Source organism: Aphelocoma coerulescens, chromosome 24 (genome assembly GCF_041296385.1).
Source record: "Aphelocoma coerulescens isolate FSJ_1873_10779 chromosome 24, UR_Acoe_1.0, whole genome shotgun sequence".
NCBI lineage: Eukaryota > Metazoa > Chordata > Aves > Passeriformes > Corvidae > Aphelocoma > Aphelocoma coerulescens.
The window spans coordinates 3,716,621-3,738,427 of record NC_091037.1 but is presented as its reverse complement, the minus strand read 5'-3'; the positions used below and the strand labels follow the sequence as shown (position 1 = coordinate 3,738,427).

The window sequence follows — 21,807 nt, the reverse complement described above, 5'->3', positions numbered from 1 at the left end:
AAAGTGGTGTGGGGCTGGGGAGGAAGGTGTTCCACAGGGGAAAACACCTGGGAGAGGCCAGGCTGGATGGGACCTGGAGCAACCTGGGCCAGGGGAAGCTGTCCCTGGAGTGAGCTGGGCTTTAGGGTCCTCCCAGCCCAAACCATCCAAACCTGGGCTTTCTGAGGGAGACGTGGAGGCTGTGGGATGGGGGAGAGTGAGGCTGGTGCAGAGTGAGGGTGAGCACATGCTGTGGGACTCCACTCACCTGAGCCAGGTGAGGGTGGGATGTTCCTTGGAAGCTTGGGATGTCTCCGAGTTCAGGAGCTCCCTGGGGTCCTGCTGATAACAAAGGAAAGGTTGCTGTGATACCCCTCTATCAGTGTCTCCAGTCAGCTCCATTCACTGCCTGTTCTGGTCTTTGCAAATTAGCCCTTTTTGGTTAAAAATGAACCATTTCTGTACCTTTTCAACCTTTAATGCCTTTCCAGAGACTGCTGCCCCTGTAGCTCTAAGACACTGCTCTGCGAAAGGAATTCTTGGGAGGTTTGGGTATTTAAATGCTGCCAAAAATTCCCAAAGGGAGGCCAGGATATGGGAAAATGCCTGTGGAAAACCTTCTTGGGGAACACTGCTTGTGATTTGAGTGAATGCCAAAGGCCAGAAGGTTCTCTGAGACACTGAAGGTGCCTCCCTTGGGGACGTGGAGGGATGTACTCCCCGTTGTCCCCACGCTGGCTCATATCTGCCCAGAGTACAACTTGTCACTGCTCTTGTGTGACAACTCCTGTCTTTTTATTTGCATGAGTTTATTCCGATGGAAGTTTGCAAAAGTTCTGGCTCCTGAAGGATGAGAGCAGGTTAAATGAAAGTCAAGAAGTGATTCTATCAAGATCACCTGGGATTTTCCATTCTGGCAGATTCATTACTTTCAGAAATGATAACTGATTGTATCTGAAGAGGTGAGGGGAAGAGCGATTTAAATCGTGTCCATTACCTGTCAGCAAATAACGCTGCGTGCAGCTGTGAGGAGTGACAGGAGTGCCTCTGACACTGTTGTTGCCTCTCCTATTTGACTTTTCAATGAGAGCTACTATTTGTGCTATTTGTTTTCCCTTTTTACACATACATACCCCATGGAAAATTCAATTATCACGACTGGAGGGAGAGGTACCAGTGGAATGTGTGCAGTGGGTGCTCCTGGATAAGGGAGGCAAGTGGAACAATTCATTACATATTAAATCTTGCAGTCACTGCAAAACCTGGCCTGATGCAATATTCTGATGTGTTAATCACATTTCTACATGGCAAACAGCTTTCTGGAGTGTTGTTTGCTCTCTGTCTCAATGCAAATATGTATTTGTGATTTGAGGATAATTCCAGGTTTAAGTAACTTCTGCTTCCCTGTTAACAAAAGTCATTGCTGTTAATTAGTCATGGGCAGAGATGAAATATTTATTTGAGGGGGTGGTTTGTTATAATTTCACTTCTTACTGTGTCCTTGTGTAGGTGTTTAGGGCTGAGGCTGGAGGAGAGGTGTAGCTCTTGTAATCTGTAATCAAAGCAGACAAAGCCTGGCTGAAAGAGCCACCAAACCCCCATGGAATTCCCAGTGGAATGTGTTTGTCAGACTGTCCAGCAGTCCGTGCCTTGGCTCGGGGTTGGTAACAGGAAGTTCAGTGCCTGCAACCAGTTGTTCAGCTGGGGAGTGTCCAGGGTGTCACAGCAGAGGCCACTTGACTTCCCTGTGGTTTATTTGCTTTTCTGATGTGCTCTCCTGGTCCCTGTCCAGCCTTGCTGGTCACCTCGATTCTCCAGGTTTTAGGAATTTAATTGGTGTGGGATTAGACTGTTAATTTTTCACCCACTGCACATGCACACAGCTCTATGCAGGACGTGGTGAAAGCCCTTCCTGGCCTGAGTGGAGTCCCCAGGAACACAAATTCCATCCTGAACCCTGCCTGCCATCCTGAAAATTCCATCCTGAAACCTGACTGTTATCCTGAAAATTCCATCCTGAAACCTGACTGTTATCCTGAAAATTCCATCCTGAACCCTGCCTGCCACCCTGAAAATTCCATCCTGAACCCTGCCTGCCATCCTGAAAATTCCATCCTAAAACCTCACTGCCATCCTGAAAATTCCATCCTGAACCCTGCCTGCCATCCTGCAGGACTGCTGGGACCTGCCTTGGAGCTGATAAATCCCATTTTTCCATCTGTTCCAGCTCCTGTGTGTGAAACCTGCCTCCCTGCTCCCTCCCAAGTTAAATTCCTGCGGTGGTGCTGTGAGGCTCATTAAGAAGTAGGGCTTGGAATGTGTTCCAAGACTTTTATGGGAACGGTTCTCAGCAGTGGAGAGAGGTCGTATTTTGGTTGATTTCCTTGTGAAATAAAATGGAGAGTATCTTGTGCTCAGTATTTTGGGGGTGTAAAACTTGTTTACAATGTGTGAAGCTTATGTGCAGTTTTACTTTTAGGGTTTTTTGGGCTGAATATCAATAGAGAAATAGCTTTCAGTTGTAGGTAGTGTAGTGAAAACACTGTTAAATTTTTGGACAGGGACAATTTTTTGCAGATGCTAAAGGAAAAAAAAAAAGAAAATTCTGGATGGTTCTATTTTCTACCAGCCTAAAAATGCCCAAAATTTGGGGTTGAGATTCTTGCAGTGCAGCTGAGCAGAATTTTTCACCTCAGTCATAGCAGTCTTGTATAAAATGAATCCCCTGGCAAATTGGAACTCCCACTGGATTTAAATACCTGGCAGCTTTTTAATTAAATGGGATTTCTGGGAACATGACAGGTGCACACGAAATTGGAGATCCATGTGAAGCATTACAGATTTGTAAAACTCCTACAAAGTAGAACCACTGTCAGACACGGCAGCAACAGGTAGGACAAAGTTCAGCTGGTGAGGTTTGTAGGAGCATTTTGGCTCATTTCGTGTGGGTTGGATGATCCTTGGCAGGAGGGAGCAGGGAATTCTAAACCAAAGGCTCCTCTGTAGCTCCTGGGCTGCTTCCCTGGGAGCAGAGTCGCTGTCACTGCTCCTCTTTTGCTCCATGTAAGAAAACTCTCCTGCTGAGGCAGGTGTGTGGATAACTCTGCCCTGGGCTGAGCTGAGGCAGGTGTGTGGATAACTCTGCCCTGGGCTGAGCAGTGGGAAGCGTTTCCTGAGGAGGAAGGGGCTCCATCTGTTCAGGAGAGCTGTGCTGAGCGCTGTCATCCCAATTACAGAGGCGGCTCCCTCCCCTTCCCTGCGTGGAAAACAAAAGCACCTCTCTCCCCACTCCATGATCCCTTAACGGAGCTGGGGAGGGACAGGGACAAGGAGGTGCCTTTTCCAAGGGGGAGGTAGAAAGGGGATCTCCTGCTGAGACCCTCGAGGGGACACCCTGACTTCCTGGGGAAGGTCCCATCAGCATTTTTTAACTCGAGATGCTGGAACTTCAGCATCTGAAAAGCTGGAGAGAGTTCCATGGGTTTGCAAACCAGGGAATCCTGGGTCCTGTAGTGACAAGGAGAGGGTGCTGCCAGGAGCTTGCTCCTGTGGACTCCTTAAATTGGGTTTGATGTTCGGTGGCCACGTTCAGCAGCTTTATCCAAAGCAAATTGACACACAGAGTGTGATTTACTATTAAATATTTAATCCCACTCCCCTGCTTTGGATGCCAGTGGCACAATGTGGGATAAGGAGAGAGCAGTGGCACAGGAGGAATAGAGAAAAGCAGCTCTTCTCATGTCCTTGGGGGACTTTTCCAACCACAGCTGTTGAGCCCCCAGAAGCTTTCTGACAAGAGCTTTGCACTTGTTCTCTTGTAGCCTACATTTACAGTCTTGTTTCATGTGGAAACCTAAAAAATATTTGAAGGCATTGCCTAAGTTCCCTTGCAAAGCAAGATTCCAGAGTAGGATTTCCCAATCCAGAGGTAAAAATGGCACGATAGACATGAAATGGCTGCTGAGAAGGTGGTGGCTGAGCTGAGGAAGGTGTTTCTATTACCACAGGCCCGGTTCCTAGGGTGTATCACCGTGTCCCACAGCCATAGGGAGGAGGAGGAGAGAAGATCCAGCAGTCAGGAATTGTGCAGCAAGATTGATTCATTTAATTAGTTTACAAACTCTTTTATAGACTTTTTTCTTCATAGTCTAATTGAACAAAAGACCAGCCACCCCTTGGGGGTGATTGGCTAAAATCCTAAAACATCCATTGTCAAAATATTTTCCTACTGTACCATAAACAAGACTTTTCAAGGTTGCAGGTGTTTGGTTGTTTACATTCCCTGCTACCTCTTCTGTGAGAGAGAAAAGTCTCTCATGGACTTAGAAAATAGCAAGAAAATCCTTGCTGGCAGCATTTTTGTATCTACGGTGTTTCCATGCTCCTTGGCCTCTCAGGTGGCTGCTGCTGTGTTGTGCTGGAGGATGATGCTGTGTCTGGGGACAAAGTGTGTCCCATGCACATCTCCACAGCAGGTGCACTCAGACTTGCAGGGAACACGAATTTTTAGCTATGTCTGGTGTACATTTATGGCCATATCTGGTGTGGTGACAGCTGTGAAAGTGGGTTTTGTGTCAGTGTCGGGTTACAGCCAGGAGAAAAAGTGTTTGTGCTGAGTGCAAGAGCTGCCACCTCCAGAGCAGAAAGCAGGGCAGGTGACGGGGCTGCTGCTCCTGAGGCCCTGCTGAAATGCAGATTATTGTCCTCCCTGGCCAGTAGATCTTTCTGCAGCAACGGGAGCTTTCCAAGTCCCCCACTGAAGGCACTGATCCAGGGTAAGGCTGAGCTCGGGAGATCTGGGGCATGAAAAAGGCAGCTCTGATGTGCAGCGTTGGTACTGCTGCCTTTAAACTCCACCTGCAATGGAAACAGGGGTTTGGAGGGAAGGTTGGTTGTGAAATACTAATTAGTGCTGGCTACTGAAGGGAAATGAGCAGGGTGGGTGTATGCACCTGCTCCGGGGAGTAAGGAGGGGGAAAGAAGGGAATAATTGGGAAGGAGGAGCGAAAAACCAACAGACTTCTTCTGATTTAGTAACTCTGAAGTTCAGTTCTCTGGCTGGGACTTTCCCTGTGAAGTTTTGATTATCTCTGCAGTGTTTAGCCCCACATTTTCTGATGAAGTGATGAGAAATAAGAATATTTGAGGGCATGTGTGTTTCTATCTAGACAAATAACAGTAATAAACTGCAGAACACGCCTGTCTTTATCTTTTCTGATGTTTTGAAGGATAATTAAGTGCAAAGGTACCAAGATGCCAAATATCACAAAACTGAGGCTGGAATTTTGGGTTAAGGGGTACAGAAAAAGGCAGTTTATGCATGGAAAAGGAGAAATGATCATCCTCTGACCACATATGGCTGGAAAACAACTCTCCCCTCAATACAGCAGAGCTTTGTGGAAGTTCGTGAACCTGAGATGTCTGGCAGGGCTGAGGGGGATTTATTTATGTGCAATTTTATTTTCAGACTTCTTTTGGCTGTTTTGACACCTCCTGGCAATTTTCCTAAGTGCTTAAACTGCACATTACAGTGAGGAATGGTTCTAAGCAGCTCCACGTTGAAATTGGCTAAGGCTTATTTACTGTTTGACTCCTGGCTCTGACAGCGTTTATTTCTCCCAACGATTTCTGCTAAATGAGTTATTTTTCAGTTAGATTGAGCAGGTTCCCACACTTGCATCTCCTTTCCCATTTGCATTTCCTTTCTTTCCTGGCGGTGCCAATCACGGAGCTCCCTGGGTAAAACGATGATTGCAGAAGCCAAATGTTGCCTGATGTGCTTTGTGCAGCAGCAGGGGCAGGAAAGCAAAGGGGGCTGAGGAGAACCTTGAAGCTTTTAGCTCTTGACTGACACAGGCAGCAGGATGAGAACAACAACTTTATTTCATTGTACTCCTTGTTTTCTAACGAGGATGTATTGATGAAGCAGAGGAGAGAGACACAAGCCCGGTAATGGTATTTCTACAAAGAGGTTTTGGGTTGCCTTGATTAAGAGCTCTGAAGGGCTTTGAGATCCTTATTTCCCATATCCACAGTGTCCATGAGAAAAATGGAGCGGACAGAGATGCTTAAACCTCATTTGAAGGGCAGGATTTAATGGCCATGGGGAGATGGAAGTTACTTCGGGATGATCCTCCTGTGGGACTTTAAAAAACGCCTGCTCTGGGCTGTTCTTGCCTTGGTTGGGAACAGAGCAGAGGGAGCTGGGCCTGTTTATATCCTTGATTTCGATTTTTGCTGCTTTTGGGGCTCTGAGCTAAATTCCTTACAAAGCATTCAAATAGGGGGGGAGATGAAAAAAACACAGATAATCCACAGTGGCCTTTGGTTTGTCTGCCAGCATTCAGGAATTGCTCTTGTGAGGAAGAGAAGGAAGAAACTGGTGCTGAAATTAAGAATCTTCAATTCTTGGGTAGTATTTTTGGTCTCTTTCTCCCTTGACTTTGGCTGTTGGATGAGAAATCACTTTGGTTCTCTAGGTTTTGTGTCTGTCTCTTGTTTACCTGATATTTTTTTTTTTTTTTGTGGTGAGTTTGTGTTTGTGCCACAGAGTTGCTGTAATTTGGATCCCACAATGCTGATGAAGCTACAACTGTAGAATTTGTCTTTGCCAAAAAGAATTTATCTTTATTTATATTTGTGCCTGTCAATTGAAATACAGGTGAAAGAAACAGAGGATTTTGGGGCTGTTTCATCATTTGTGCTACAGCTGTGACTCTAAAAGAGGTGTTGCCTCTTTAAGCCTGCTGTGCTTAGCAGAAGAATATTCCAAGTTTTGAATGCTGGTAAAACTCCGTTGGTAATTGGAAGTTTGCTTCCAAACAATCAATAACAAATGTCATAAAGTACCAATCTATTCAGGAAATTAATTGGAGATACTTAGGAGGAATTAATAATGAATGTTCAAGTGATAGTTCCTTTTTAACCTTGCAACATTATCAAGACAAAGTAAACATCAGAGGAATTATAGTAAAGCAGACAAACTGGGGGGAAATTAAGTATGCAAACTAGAGAACTGCATAAATCTCCATGTTATTAATTGGGGGAGAGTTCCTGAAATTATCATCTGGGCTGAATATTAAGTATCATAAATAAAAATGAAATGAAGAGGGAAACGGGAGGAAGCTTTGCAGGCATCCCTCAGAGGATTGCAGCTTTTCCTGGCGGTTGGTAATGAACATGATGGGTGTGATACTTTAAATGGATCCTGTTTCCTGTGAATGCAGAAAAGGGAATGATCAAAGCCTGGAATAACCACAGCAAGGAACTTTTGATTAGAAACCTCTCTAATTGCACAGCCATTGTGTTTTACCTCCTACAGCCCCGGGGTTTTCTTGAGGAATTTTAGCTCAGAAGAAAGCAGGTAATTCACCTTCTGGCTGGCTTCTGCAAATGGCTTCAGGACGTGCTCTGAATGTTCTTTGTGCTGAAATTTCAGAAGTGTTGCAGGTACCTAAAGCACTTGGACAAAATTCTCTGAATAAGAAATCATTTACCAAAGCTTCCAAAACATTTACCAAAGCATCTCCCTGTTTGAGATCATGTGAAGTGTATGTTCTACAGAGGATTTCTGCTTCAAAATCACATTAAATAAAGGTCTGGAATATGTTTTAACTGATCCTGGTAAAGCAGCTCAGAGCTGTCCTGTGTAACATTCACAGCTTCCTCTCCTCTGGTAGCATTCAGATATAGGATGCCTTAAACACAAGCTATGTCCTATAACCTCCATATATGCAGCTGTTGGCTTGCCTGATGTCATTGGGTACCCTGGAAATATGTGAGAACACAGTTTAATAGCTGCTAAAACTCCCAAGATTGAGAGTTTAGCTGAATGGCTCCAAAATGAGCCATAAAATTGCTGGCAGTTGTTACTGCAGTGAAGTTGTTCGGGACCTTCATCAGCCCGGCTGAGGAGTTGGCTGAAAAGCCACCAGTGGCAGCTTAGGAGCTGTTTCTGCACCTCCTCTTCATATATCTCTTCCCTTTCTCCCTCTTTAAGGCCCAAAAATGTTTGCTGAAATGCCCAAGGACTTGGATTTATTTCTGAGCCATCGTTTTGTGATGAAGCCGCATTATTCATGAGGCAGCACGTCCCAATTTATCATTTCCAAACAACGTTCTGCAGATGCACTCTGTGGGGTGTCCAATAACGCCACTCCCGTGCTCAGAATTATTTCCAGCTGGTAAAAGCCTGAAATTGGCACTACCTTAACTCATGAGTGGTGTAGTTAGGTGGGGGTTTAGTCTTAGCTCTGAAAATTCAACAGGAGGGATCTTTTGTGCTTAAAATCAGAGTGGAGATTTTCAGGACTGGTCTGAACGTGTATTTGCCCTGAAATAAGGAGCTGTTTTCTGCTTGAACATCACCCTGCAAATGCCTGATGTCTGTGATGCCTCACAACTGCTATTAAATCTCCACACAATATGCATTTTGTTCTCCTGTTCCAGTTAAGATTGAAGCATCGCTTTCATTCTTCCCAAGCAGTTACTGAAGAACTGAACTTGCCAAATGTACGGCTCAAACTGTTTAGGGACATCTTTCTGGCTTTATGCATTTCCCTGGGAAAAAGAATTGCTTTTGTGAGAAGTATTGTAATTGATTAGACAGGAAATTAATGTGGGGATATGTCACTGTAAGTGTGAAGAGATGAAATTTCTGCTGTCGCACTTTCCATTATGAGCTTGAAAAATGAGGGTGTTGAGGTATTGAGGGAAGTGGCACCAGGGAGGGTGGGGATGGAGATGGGAGAGAATCCAGGAGGGACCCTCTGCTCAGCATCACCCAGATGTGAGCCTGCTCCTCCCTTTCTGTCCTTTCCCACTGCTGTCACACTTCCCTTGGACACAGCCCCTCATTTTCTCCCACTGCAACGAGAAAGAAGGGAAATAACTCAGCAGGTTATTGGCTAAATCTCACCTCCTGCTTCGCATTTGAAAGCTGTGTCCCAACCCTGGTTTGGTTCTGCTTTGCTATTAATAGCTCAGAGAGGATATTGGGCTTATTTCTTCATCTGCTCAGGGAAGCCAGACAGCTTTGGGGTGGCATTCAAAGTTCAGGTTAAAAAGGGTGAAGTTTCTAACTGAGCACCTTGCTGGACAATGGCTCCTCCTGAAAGCAAACACCAGGCAGTGCCAATGGAAAGAAGTTGGAATGTCCTTAAGAAAATCCCCAAGCTTTCCCCCATGGCTTCAGGATGATCTATGAAACGTAGCTGCAAAGATGGCCCTGTGGAATCTTCATTTTGGTCTCAATTCCAGCCATTAAACACAATGAGAAGGTGATGCAGCAGGAGTTGAGCTCTGATGGTGCTGCCAACACCTTGGAGAAGGCACCTCTTAATTTTCCTTTAAGGCCATGGACCTGGAGCCTTCCTGAGGGTGTGGAGGAGTGGATATTCCTTCAGAACAAAAGCTTTTGGAGTTGAAATGTAAGAGGTAAAATGTTAATTTTACTATGGCTTTGTGAACTGAACGCTGGAAGCTCAGGTGCTCTCTCTTCACATGCCCTAATTTTTGCCCAGTGGCAGGAAAAGTAGTTGAATGGGTTTTGGTTTGGTTGGGTTTTGTTTTTTTTTTCAACAGTGATAATTTTCTACAGCTCAAAGAACTGGGTAATTAACAATTTCAAGATTGTGCCTGAGCACCTGATACTTCTCTGCTGCACAGTCAGAACTGTACAGCTGCAACTCTTAACAGTTCCTTTGGTTTTCCCCAAGAAAATCTGTTTACATCGGGGGAAATTATTTCCTTACATGTTTTTCTAAGTGATGAGATCCCCTGCTACCATTTTTGGGATAATTGGCTTCTCCCGTGACTCCTTTGACACTGAGTGGTTAAGGCAAGGCTGAACCTTTCTGTCTCAGCTCCAAAAGTGCTGTTTCCTGTGTGCTTTATTTGCCTAATAGCCTTTTTTACTCTTGAACTTAGTGGAGATGTTGAATGTCAGCTGATCCCTTCAGAGCCCAGCTCGATTTAGATCTGGCCTCTGGTTTGTGCTGGGTCTGAAGGTAGTTTTTAATACAAAGTCTTTTAATATAAAGCTTTTGGCTTTTTCCTTCTAAAAATTGAAACATCATCCAAAGAAGCACAAAAACACCTCAGGGAAATATGACTGAGAGATGGGAGACTCGAGGCTTCAAAATAGCTGCATTTCCTTTAATTTTTCCGAATTTGTAGCCTGCTGTGGGGTTTCTGTCAGGGACTCACATTTCAGGTAAAGCTGCTCTGAAAAAGTGGCATCATAGAGGGTCAGAGGTTGGAGCTTCAGATTGTGGCACACCTCCAGAAGGGACCAAAATCCACTGGTGTGAGGCTGAGGCAGAGATGTCAGCCTGACTTCATCCTGAATTCTTGCCATGAGCAGATGTTGGACCTGGGGGTGAGGCTCAGATCTCCAAAACCCTGAGCACTAATGCACTCCCCGCTGAGGGTGATCGTGTGCTCGACTCCAGACTCTGCTCCACCCCATTTTTCCCCTGGGAACCCTCACAGATTTCTGTAGAACTGCTCCTGACTCGAGCTCTGCAGTGGAGAGATGCAACATAAAACAGATAACTCTCGAGTGCTCCCTCCCTGCTGCATTCCCCATGGCACTGGAATGCCCCTGTGGAACAGAAAGCAAAAATCCTTCTGTTCTCAGAGCCTTTTCCCCAAGCTCTTCTCCCAGTCTCTTTGCTGCAGGTGTTGGCCTGTGTAATCCATCCTTGGCAGGGGTGAAAGAAGGGGACAAAAAGCATTTTAAGTGCTCCACACGCTGCCTCTGCTCCCCTGTGACCCAGCAGCAGCACCTTCATATGTCTGCAAAGACAGAGATGACCCAGGGCTTGTTAATTAATATCCCTGCTTGATCCCAGCCTGTGGCAGGTCGGATAGGCTGGAAAATCAGACCCAAAGTGCTGCCTGTCTAATGAACTCTTTAAAATGAGACCAATTAAAGCATTAAGCTCTTCTCGAGAACGTTTTTTGGTGGTGGTTGTTAAATTGAAGGTTGCAACGAAAGCAGAGCCATTAGCAGGGCTTTGTCATTGCTCCTGAAAAGGATGAGGGGGAAAGATGGGCTGCAGAAGCAGGGAGAGGTGCCACGATTTCACACTGCATTGAAATGCTCAGTGGTAGCTGGAATTGCTTCATAATCCTCTTAAAAAAAGAGGGGGGAAAAAAAAAGCTCAGTCCTGTGGATACAAAAATGCTGTTAGCAAGAAATTTTCCTGCTTCTTTCCAGTCCCGTGAGATACTTTTCTCTCTCACAGGAGATATCAGCAGAGTTCTATAAGCTATGAACACCTGTGACCTTGCAGAGCTTTGTTTATGGTACAGTAGGAAAATATTTTGACAATGGATGTTTTAGGATTTTAGCCAATCACCCCCAAGGGGGGGCTGATCCTTTGACCAATTAGACTATGAAGAAAAAAGTCTATAAAAGAGTTTGTAAACTAATTAAATAGATCAATCTTGCTGCACAATTCCTGCCTGCTGGATCTCTCTCCTCTCCTCCCTGCGGCTGCAGGATACAGTAATACAGTCCCACGTAGTTTTTGCTTGATTTTTGAGTGGGGGGGGGGGGGGGGGGACACACATAAAATAAAAATGTGGCAGATAGAAACCCCACACCAGGGTAAAAATGTGGTTTTAATGCCTCAGAAAATCTGAATTGTTGACTCTCACCAAAAAAAAAAAAAAAAAGCCATCAAAAAGAGTCCATCGCTGTGGGAAGCAGCTCAGCAGGCACAGAACAACCAAGTACTTGCCAGTGATGAAAGTTCCCCTGATGAGTCTTTCTGCTGCTTTATTGACCTTGCAGGTGGTTGCAGCGTTCACCTGCAGCAGAGAGGGAAGAAGGGCTGTTTGTCCTTCGTCCCCAGCTGAGGTGACATCTTTGGGTGAGCCATTTCCCTGGCAAGGCTCGGTCCCTGCTGCCCTTGCAGCAAACACAGAAACCCGTGCTGAAAACTGATTGATGCTCGTCTGATTCACTTGCTTTGGGTGCTGATTTACTCTGATTTTTTATTGCTTTCAGTTGGATTAATATTTCAGAGGGAATGCTGGACAAGGAGGAAGGAAAGAGAAGCTGCCTGGTGTTTTTTAACTTTGGTTGCAGTCGGAATTCTGTGCTGTGGAAAAGAGGATGCAAAGCTCGTGTAAGAAACACACAGATTTTCCAGGCACTGTGTAAGCCCTGGTGAGTGGGGGGTGTGTGTGTGCTTTGTCCCTGTGTAAATAAATCCATGGCTCCCCTAAATAGCGCCGTGTTCCTGTGGTCACATCCAAGAATGTGGAATTTTCAGGAATACTTCACACTCCCTGGGAAAATCAGGCAGTTGAGGCAGTACACACTGCTGGCTGAAAATACTGGGAAAATCTGCTTGTGGTCAAGAGCTCAGGAGTGAGAGTGGGAAGTTGTTCTAACGGGTGGCAGTTAAGCAGGAATTCCTAATTCCAAAACAACTCTTCATTTGTGAATGCTTGGAAAGGCTTGGCAGGGGTGATGCCATGAAGATTTTTTGCCTTTTCTTTTATACCCCTGTTATACCTTTTTTTTACAACTTCTGTATTCTCAGTGCTTTTTGTCTCCATTCTTGGCCTTGTTTGTCAAGCTGGGAGACTCAACATTTTAGAAGCTTCGTAGCCAGGGATCAGTGTGCCCCAGAGCCCAAGGTCCTCTCCAGAACTCTTTCTGTAAACCAAGATAGAACCATCCAGGGGAAGGTTCCTTGGGGAGGGGGGCTCACTTGAGCCTCTCATTGGGGAATCTTTGATGGATCTGCTAATTAGCAACATCCATAATGATATATCAGATCTTTTGGGGGTGCATTTGTGGGGTGCATTTCAGTGCATTTGACCTGGACGTGGTGCACCTAAGGATCCTTAAAATAAATCCCAAGGTAAAATCCCTTTTTCCCTTCTAACTGTGTTTGACTCTTGATTTTAAGACCATGGAAAGGCATCAGGGGCAGGAGATGTAATACAAGTTTTGTTTCTCTTCCATCTAGGAAACCATTTCTTCTGTGAGAGAGATTATTTCACTTTTTGTTGTTGTTGTTGTTGTTGTTGTTGTTGTTGTTCTGCAACTGCCTCTACCACGGTGTCTATTTGGAAAAAAGCCTCAACAATTTACAAATGTGCATTTGCACAGAGCAAGTATTTGTAGGTAAGTAACAGACCCCAGCTTGCTTTTCCTTTGCTGACACAATATCTCAGGAATAATGGCCTGGATAAATGCTAGCAAAGCAGAGTGCTTAGCTCAGGCCTTTGCTGCTGAAGGGATTGATTATTGCAATGGTTTGTCTGGGGCATTGTGTTGTGTTCTGCCTCCTTTAGTCTCCCTTGGCTGGTTACTGGTTTGTTTGTAGCTGGGTTTGGAAGCTGTTTAAATTCAAACCTTGCTCTGGGTGCCTGAATTTTCTCACTTCTGTTTTCTGTGTTGCTGTACAAAACCATTCATTCATCACAAGATGACTTTGCTGGGGTTTTCCCAGCAGTGGTGAGAAGCAAGAGCCTTCTTCAGGACAGGTATTTACTGTTTCCCTTGGCTTCTGAGGGGTCTGGAAATTCTTGTCTGGAGTCTGGTCTAGAGCCATCCTGAGCAAGGATTTATTCTAAAATAATGGTGCTGAAAGCCCATCGGGAGGGCTTGGGCTCCTGGCTGCCACATGGAGAAGTTTCAGGGACTGAGAGGGAAATTTTGATTGAATAATTCTGAAGAAGTATTCCCCCTCCCCAGCCAGTTTGGCCTGATGTTGTCCCCTCTTCCTGTCCTGTGAATCACATTATTGAGCCCAGGGACAAGTTCCTCTGCCCTGGATCTGCAGGAGGGAAACAATTTTCGGGATATTCTCATTCTTTTTCCCTCAGCCTCCAGGATTATCCTTGGAGTGAGCTCAGCACTGAAGTGGAACTGTGTAGGTGTTGAAATGTTGAAGTCCAACACAGTGGAGCACTTTGAGTTGATCTGCTGGGATTTTTCTTGTGCCTTCATACCCAGGGAGGGCGAGGATCCATCAATACCTTTAATTCTCCCCTAGAGAAGGACTGCAAGGTTCAGCTTCCCTACGTTTCACTGCTGTACAATGACCTCGTGGGTTTTATTCTGTATCAGCTAAAATGCAGAGCACTCCCCAAAAGGAGACTTGAATTCCCTTTAGGCCCCTTGCTGCTGTTCTTTCCCCAACCACTGTGTTCTTTCGATGATTAATAATGGTTCTGATTGTCTTAAAGCCAGATGGGTTTCCACACCTGCTGTGCCATCCCGAAAATAAAGCACCTTTCGTCTGAGCTTGTATTGCTCCCAGTTTGGTGGGAGCTGGAGCTGTAATTTTCCTGTTCTGAGGTTATTTGGTGCTGAAATGGCTTTGGAGCTGGTGGCACATCTTGGTGCTCAAAAGTAGAGATTGAAGGAGGAAATGAAAGCCCAGAATGAAGAAGATAATGAAACCCCCTGCTTTGAAAATGATTCTCTTGTACTCCTCATGAATACAACTCGTTCTCTCAGGGTCCTTTCCCTGCCAAGATTTCCCAGACCCAGCTCTCAAACCGGTGTTTTTCTGCCTTTGTCTCTCGGAGCTGACAATTAGCTGCAGCTCAATTTCCTGAAGGGTCTCCATCCCCGACCTTGCCACGATTGCAATGTCAAAAGGGTGGCAGAATGTGAAAACCAGTGCTGGGATTGCTGTGGCAGCTCAGCCAAGCAGCAGGACAGCTCTGGCACTGGGAAAACACTTCCCATTTGTTCAAGCATCACTCCTCCAACATTTCACCCACTTCAGCTTTTACAGGTGTCTGAGGCATTGATAATGATGTAGCTATGCAGATTTTGGGAAAATAACCTGTGCCTGTGAATCACCTGCAAAAATCACCTGATTTTTCTCTTTATTTTAAGCTGCTTTCACTTTTTTGGCATCTTTTCCTCCAAGTGTCAACTGCTGATGCAGTGACCTGATGCTGCTGGTGGCAGCCCTGTGGGTTTGCCTTGTCACAGGGGTGGTGCAGCTGGCAGTGCCCCTCGGGGGCTGCTGGGGCTGGGAAGTGCCAGCTGTCCTCCAAGGGTCACACAGGGGAAAGTTGGGTTCCAAGCCAAACTGGTTCCCACAACAAAAGCCACAGCAGCTGCTGGTGGTGCAAAGCACTTCGGCTCTGGTCTCGTGGTGTGAAATCTCTGCTGAATTATTTGTGAGGGTTTGAGCAATGGGAAGACTCTGAGAAAGGTGGTGCCTGACCTGCTTCACTGAGTGTGGGCAAGCTTCGCTCTCTTAAATGAGGATGGAACCTCAAGCCAAGGGGTGAGGAGGCAAATCTTTGCTGGCCCTGCAGAACCACAAAAAACATGCTGCAAAAATCTCCAGCTGCTGCTAAAGAAGCCCAGCTGAGCCTTGGATTTTATCTGCACAATCTCATCCTTCCCATTAAATTTGAGTTTGGATCCCTGATTGTGCGGGATGGACACATCCACTGCATCCCAGGGAGCAGCAGGATCAGTCCCACACCTGATTTCAGGAGTGTTGGGTGGGAGTTTCTGTGGAATGAGCTGAGGAGAGAACCCCAGGGCCTTCTCCCCCAGGCAGCTGCTCAGCTGGCGAGTGCAGCTGTCCCCTAAGAGGGCTGCTGTCCCAAATTTCATATACAAACAATAATTAAAGCAATAAATGCTCTGAATATGGATTCTGTTTAGAGCTGGCTTTGAAATTGTCTCTCTTTTCTGCTGCAATGGGGAAGGGAGAACAATGGAAGTGAAAACCGTTGTTTTCACAGAAAATTCTTTGTGAATATCCTTGTGGCTTTAAAGGAAAACAGAGTACAAAAACCATAAATACAAAACACTTGGATTTTGAAGTGGAACTGACATTCATTTTTCCAGATGTAAACAAAATGGCTAAACATCGAGAGAAAACAAGTTCCAGTGCTTTTTCTCCCTACCAAATGCTTTTCACTCGGTGACATTTCACCAAGCAAACTTTTTTCCTCCTTGAATTTCCAGTAAGAGAATCTAACATGTGATTGGTATTCTTGGAAATTGGTCGAACAGTCTTTCCAGGCAAGCTGGATGATTTGAAGTGGGCTCAGCTATTAGAGACTGACATTTCTTCCTCTAAGAGCTTGGCTGTGTGCAGATTTGTAACACTTGTAAGTCTTCCAGGGCTCAGATTTCCAGAGAAGTTAAGGTCAAGGGATATGTGGTGAGGGAAAAGTCACATCTGTAAATTTTGGGGTTATTTTGATGAAAAATATCTTAATGTAGAGGACTTTAAGTGCTCAATTCTGCTATTCTTACTCATGATGAAGAATGAGTAAAATTGGATTCCTGGCCCAGAATAGAGTTGCCAACATTTAAAGAAAATTTCCACGGGTAAGAACAGCTCCAAGTGACCCTGAAGTGTAGGAAATAAATTCATTGCTGCCTCTGTCCAGCAGAAATTATGATCAACAAATTGGAAGTCAGCTGTGTGATCTCCTAGGAGGGAGATGGGATTCCTGTAAAGTCCTTCTCCAGTCAGACAAAACCCCCTTAAATTTTTCCAGTCGTGGCAGCTCAGTAGGAAAATGAGAGCACAGAGGTGGTGGCTGGAAGGAGCAAAGATCAGAGGCATGACAGGCTCAGGGGAAAAGGGGGAAGACAGGAATGGCAGTGCTGTAAAGAGGAAGGAGCTGAACGAGGATAAATGAGGATAAATGAGGAGTGGAGGCAAAGGGAAAAATGTGGGGGAAATTTAGAGATTGGAGATGCAGTAGAACAAAGTAACTGATCTTAGCTGGGAGTTAAAGACTGCCCCAGCACTGAGAGGTACAAAATTAAACACAGATCCTTCACTTTATAAACCCCCCACGTTTAGTTCACCTGGTAAAGGAGATGAATTGTTCTAAAAGGTGCCTGGTTCTTTTTTTCTAAGGAAAAATGCAGTTTAAAATGGCAAGAATGCAGACTAGTGAGAAGCAGCTCCTTATTTGCACTGTCTGGCAAACCCGAGATGATGAGCAACGAAACCAAAAAGCCTTTTGCAGCAAAACCTTTTGTCTTGAACAGTCAGGGAGCTGCCAACCATCCCTCCGTGTGAGGAGCTGTCTGTTCTGTTTAGGAGAAGTGAAAGCAGTGCCTCAGACCCCGGGAGCAGGAGAGAGGCAGTGACAGGAGATGCCAAAGGGCTCGTTGGACGCAGCTGTTGGGACACTGCTGATAAGGGGACGCCCTGGTTCAGCACGGGCCTCTCCAGCACAGCAAATTACCCAACAAGGGGAGAAGCCGCCGCAGAATCCATCGCTACCTGCAAAACAATTTCATGCTAGGCTAAACAGGGATTAAAAAAACCTCCCCGGGCTGCTTCACAAGCCAAACCTTGGGTTTAGAAAAGGAGCAAGGCAGGCGGTTCTCTCCAGGTGTGAGGACTGAATCGTGCCTCAACCGGGCCAGGAGACACTTCAGAGACAGAGTCAGAGCAGTGGGTATTTGCTTTATTCGGCGCGCCGGGTGTGTGGGGATCGCTCCTCCAAACACACACCTGGTGCTCTCTACAACACAGTGTTAAGGGTTAAATGATGAATATTCATCACATTCCTTGGGACAGGTGTGGTTACACAAATTATTCCTCGGAAGTCATTAGCATATGGGCCAGGCATGCGCTGTGTGTCCTGGTGGTCGCACTGAGGAAGGCCTCTCCTCTTCCTCAGGGGTCTTTCTGATGAAGGCCAGTAGTCATCCTCGCAGTGAACTTTTCACCTTTCTCCCTGGGCATGCGTAGTCCTTTGAGGGATGATTCAGCAGTCTCTGAGATGATCCTTGTCCCCTCTATCTTGACAAGATTAGGGTGAATTCGGCTTCTCAGGCTTTGTAATTAACATCTTCTGTCTAAACTAACATTTGCTGTCTCCCAATAGTTAACTTGTGCTTACATGAGTTAGTTATTGACTGCCCCTTCTTCAGGACAAATCTGGCCTGCCAACGAGACCTCTTTTGGGGTGGCCTGACCCAAGTGAAGATCTACGGGACAGTTGGAATATACTAGTACTGATTATAAATTTATTAAGCTTTTCCTGCAGTAGTTTTTGGGGGACATCTGCAACTTGAGCGGGTGGGAAAGGAGAGATAATGGTAGAGCATCCAGAGGGGGTGAATGGGAGGATTTACCAGTCCCTTGCAGATAAGGATGGAATCCAGGGTCCAGATGTTTAAAACCAAGCTCACTTAATCCTGCAGAGTGTTGTGACCTGTGGCTGAAAGGTTTTCTTTGTGATTTGCACTGACCTGAAGGAGCACATGGACGAGGCTCTGAAATGCTTCATCTGTGTGGATTAAATGTCCACAGGGAGTGGTGGCTTTGGGGCTATTCCCAGGTTTGCTGGATGGGGATAACCAAAAATCCATCCAAGCTTACTGAATGGATGGGAATGGCTTTTCCTGGAGGAGTTAACGGGGAAATTTGTGCTCGAATCTCAGGTTCTGTGGTGAAACAGCAGCTTGAACTGGGTGCTTGCAGAAAATGTAAAGTTCAGGTAGAACAGGAGGCTCTTAAATTTGGGAATTCTGGGGCTCTGGTTCCTGCTGTGCTTTAAATTCTTTTTGGCCTTAGGCAAGGCACTAAAAGGAGGGCCTGGAAAAGCTTTTAACGTTTCATCCTAAGGCACTGCCACTCCCAGAAGCCAACTGGGCATCCAGTGGAGCAGAAACCACTCAAAAACCACTCAAACCAGGTTGTTTTTCTCTGTTTAAGCCAAATCCAGTCAAACCAGTAGGAAACTTGTCTAATTACACAGTACATTGCAGGTGCCTGAAGGGTTGGGGTGTACCTTGGTTAGCACGGGATAGAACCCCCCAAAAATTCTTCCTTCAGGTATTTACATCAAATGTCCCTCAGTATCTCAGGTGTAAAATACATTTGGTGCCCTGACTCCCCAGGACTTTCCTGGGGGAAATACAGTGGGTGACAGGAGAGAATGTGTAAATAAAAACAACAGCTCTGAGAATCCACTGAAACGCTGTGCCCTGCCCTCTGATGTTGGTTTTTCTTCTGTTGAAATGAAGTAAGGAATGTTCTGTGAGAAGCACCAGCGTTTAGAAACTGAGATTTTCTTTTTTTCATGTCTCACTTGGCAGAATTTTCCAGAGCCACTTTCTCCATTGGAAGTGCTGCCAATCAGAGATGTGTCCTCTGTTTAAATCTCTTCCTTTTTTTTTAAGCCTGTAAAGTGGATCTTTGAGGGGAAAAAACTTAAATGAACTTTCAGGCAGAGCTTAAATGAACTTTTTAATGCTGCTTGCTGAGCGACAGTGACTCACCAGCAGAAAAAAAAACATTAAATGGAGAATGGCCTTTGTTCCAAGGAACAGGTGATTTTAACAATAGCTTTAGAGATTTCTCTACAGCAAGGGAAGAAGTTTCATCTCTTCAGTTCCCTGGATGCAGCTCTGGTGCCTGTGCTAAAATTCCCCCTGGAAACAGGGGTGAGTTCCAGAAACTCAGCTGACAGAAGATACTGCAGCGGAAAAGGGATCTGAAAGATGCTTGGAAGAATGGAGTCAGCACGACTGGGCCAACCCTCAGGTCTTCAAGTGCTTTTTTCGTAATTGCTAAAGCTTCCTGACACTCTTGGAGCAGCTAAAAGTGAGATAAAGTGGCTGTTCAAGTGTTTAAGCTTGGAAATGAGAAATAATCATTTTTGGGCACGCTGTGGAGAATAAATCAGGAATGTGGATTTAACGCTTTTTTTCCCCCTGCTCTTATTATTTCTAGTGGATGCAAAGCACCTCTCATTTAAGCTTTACTTGTACAATGCTGGCTCTATAAAACTTCCAGGGATAAATAAACATCCAAGCAGCTTTGTTCAGGGCTGCAAAATGAGTCTGGGCCATAAAACCCTGAAATTAGGATCATATTGGCTAAAAGAAGCTAAAGACAGTGTTTCCTGACAGGAATTCCATTTTAATAAATGCCCTTTAGTTGTAGTTAGACATTGTGTGAATATTTAATATTTTCAGCTTTCAAATGAATTCCTGATGGGATCCAGCTGGCCTGAAGTTTTTCCTCCTGGATGGACACATTGGTTTCATCTCTCCTGTCCTGTCGGAGCCACTCACTGCTTTAATCTGGATCTGAGTATTCCACTGGAAACATCTCTTCTGTCAGGACTTCAGGCTGAAGAGAGGGAGAGATCATTAAGTGCCTCTGATGGGTGATGTGAGGTCCCTCAATAGAACGCTTGCAGCTTTTGATAAATTACCAGCCTGATGTTTTGAAAGCCTTTTCTTCCTCTTGTCCAGAACTCCTTTCAATCATCCCATATTCTATTGCTGGCACTCACTTCAGGCTTTTTCTCTTTCTAGACTCCTGTTCTTAAGCTGCCAGCTTGGCCTTGGAGACTTTTGCCACAGACCAATTTCCCTGCTAAAATCTTCTGCAAGGTCTTGGCACGGCTTAAAAAGAGTTACTTCAGCTGCTGCTGGCTGACAGAATTGATTCTGGTTTTGAGAGGATGTACGAGGCTTTAAACCTCTCTGTGCCCTGCAAGAGGAGGCTTTTTTGAAGGGGTAGTCACCACACTCATAGCAATATTTAAATCTGTGGTGGTTATGCTGATGCCTTTGTTTTGTCACCTTCTCCTATGATTTTATTAATTAAGAATAGAGGCAAATAAATAACGTCAGTGGCGGGGGGCACTTTGAAACTAAACTGCAATTTTATTGGAGTCAGCAGCTACCTCTGCTGTTCTGCTGTGGCAGCAGTTTGGTTTGCCAATAAAATGCAGAGCAAGGTCTCTCAAAAGCAGATCTGGTGCTGGTTGGAGCCTTTGAACTCGTGATCCTTTCTGCACTGTGTGCTGATTTATCAGTGTAGGGAAAGGGCTGGGTTACCTGGACTCCAGTTCTGGTTCTTGTGAAGATTTTTGTGTTGTTAAAGGTTGGACTCGATGCTCTGGGAGGGTCTTTTCTAACCTGAATGATTCTGTGGTTAAATCAAAGGTACAGCATCAAAGCTGCGTGATCCTATCGGTATTTACAGACTTCAGACCCTCCTGAAGGGTGTGAAGTCCAGGTATGACTCTTCTCCCACTCACATGTAGGGAGGAGAGAGAACACCCTGGCATTCCTGCTCCATCCCATATTCCATTCCTGGATATTCCTGTGAAGTGGCCACATTTCCCTGGATTATCTTCTCCTGTACCTGGTTTCTAGTCCTGTACAGAAGAGATGGATTTACAGACACAACACGCAGCAGTTTTCCAGGGTGATCCCATTTTTGCCTATTTATTTACTTGTCAGTGGTGCACAAACCACATTTGTGAAGCTGCTTCCCCCTGAGCCTTCCAGCAGTGGGAGCTGAGGGCAGCATTGGCTGCTGGGGGTGATTTCAGATGTGCTTTTTGACAGCAAATCAGGGGATGTTAATCAGATTCAGGAGCTGGAAGACACCGAGAATTATAATTGCTGCTGGGCACAGCTGGATGTGAAGGGTTATGGCCAACAGAGCTCAAAAGGGACTGAGCTTTTCCTGCCCTCCCCATGAAGGACAATACAAAGAAATACGAGATTTTCAGCAGTGCCTCAGTGTAGTTTTCATTAATTGCAGTATAATTATGTGATCAGTTTAACGAACGTTGCTTGAATCTTCTCCAGGTGCAGGAGGCACCACCAGAAATAATCCTGTGTTGAAGTGGGATTTATGAAATTTTGAAAGCGTTGCCTGCCCTGTGAGAACATCCTGGGACAGCCCTGGGCTGTGTTTCAGCTTTAGCAGAGGAAAATCCAAAGTTCTGGGAAGGGTCAGTCTGGTCCTGCCCATCTCAGAAAAGAGGAATTTACTGCTCACCCTGCTCAGAGACAAGTGGGATAAATGCTCTGATACCACG

At 45.4% G+C, this 21,807-nt stretch overlaps 1 protein-coding gene across 1 annotated transcript in view; it reads left to right on the top strand.

Moving 5' to 3' along the window:
• Positions 1–4,628: 4,628 nt before the first annotated feature.
• Positions 4,629–21,807, top strand: part of LOC138098208 (multiple epidermal growth factor-like domains protein 6) — a 51,755-nt gene continuing 34,576 nt past the window's right edge. Inside the window, exon 1 of the mRNA XM_068994563.1 lies at positions 4,629–4,754. The gene's annotated coding sequence lies outside the window, so the exon portion shown is untranslated. The remainder of the gene's footprint in view (positions 4,755–21,807) is intronic.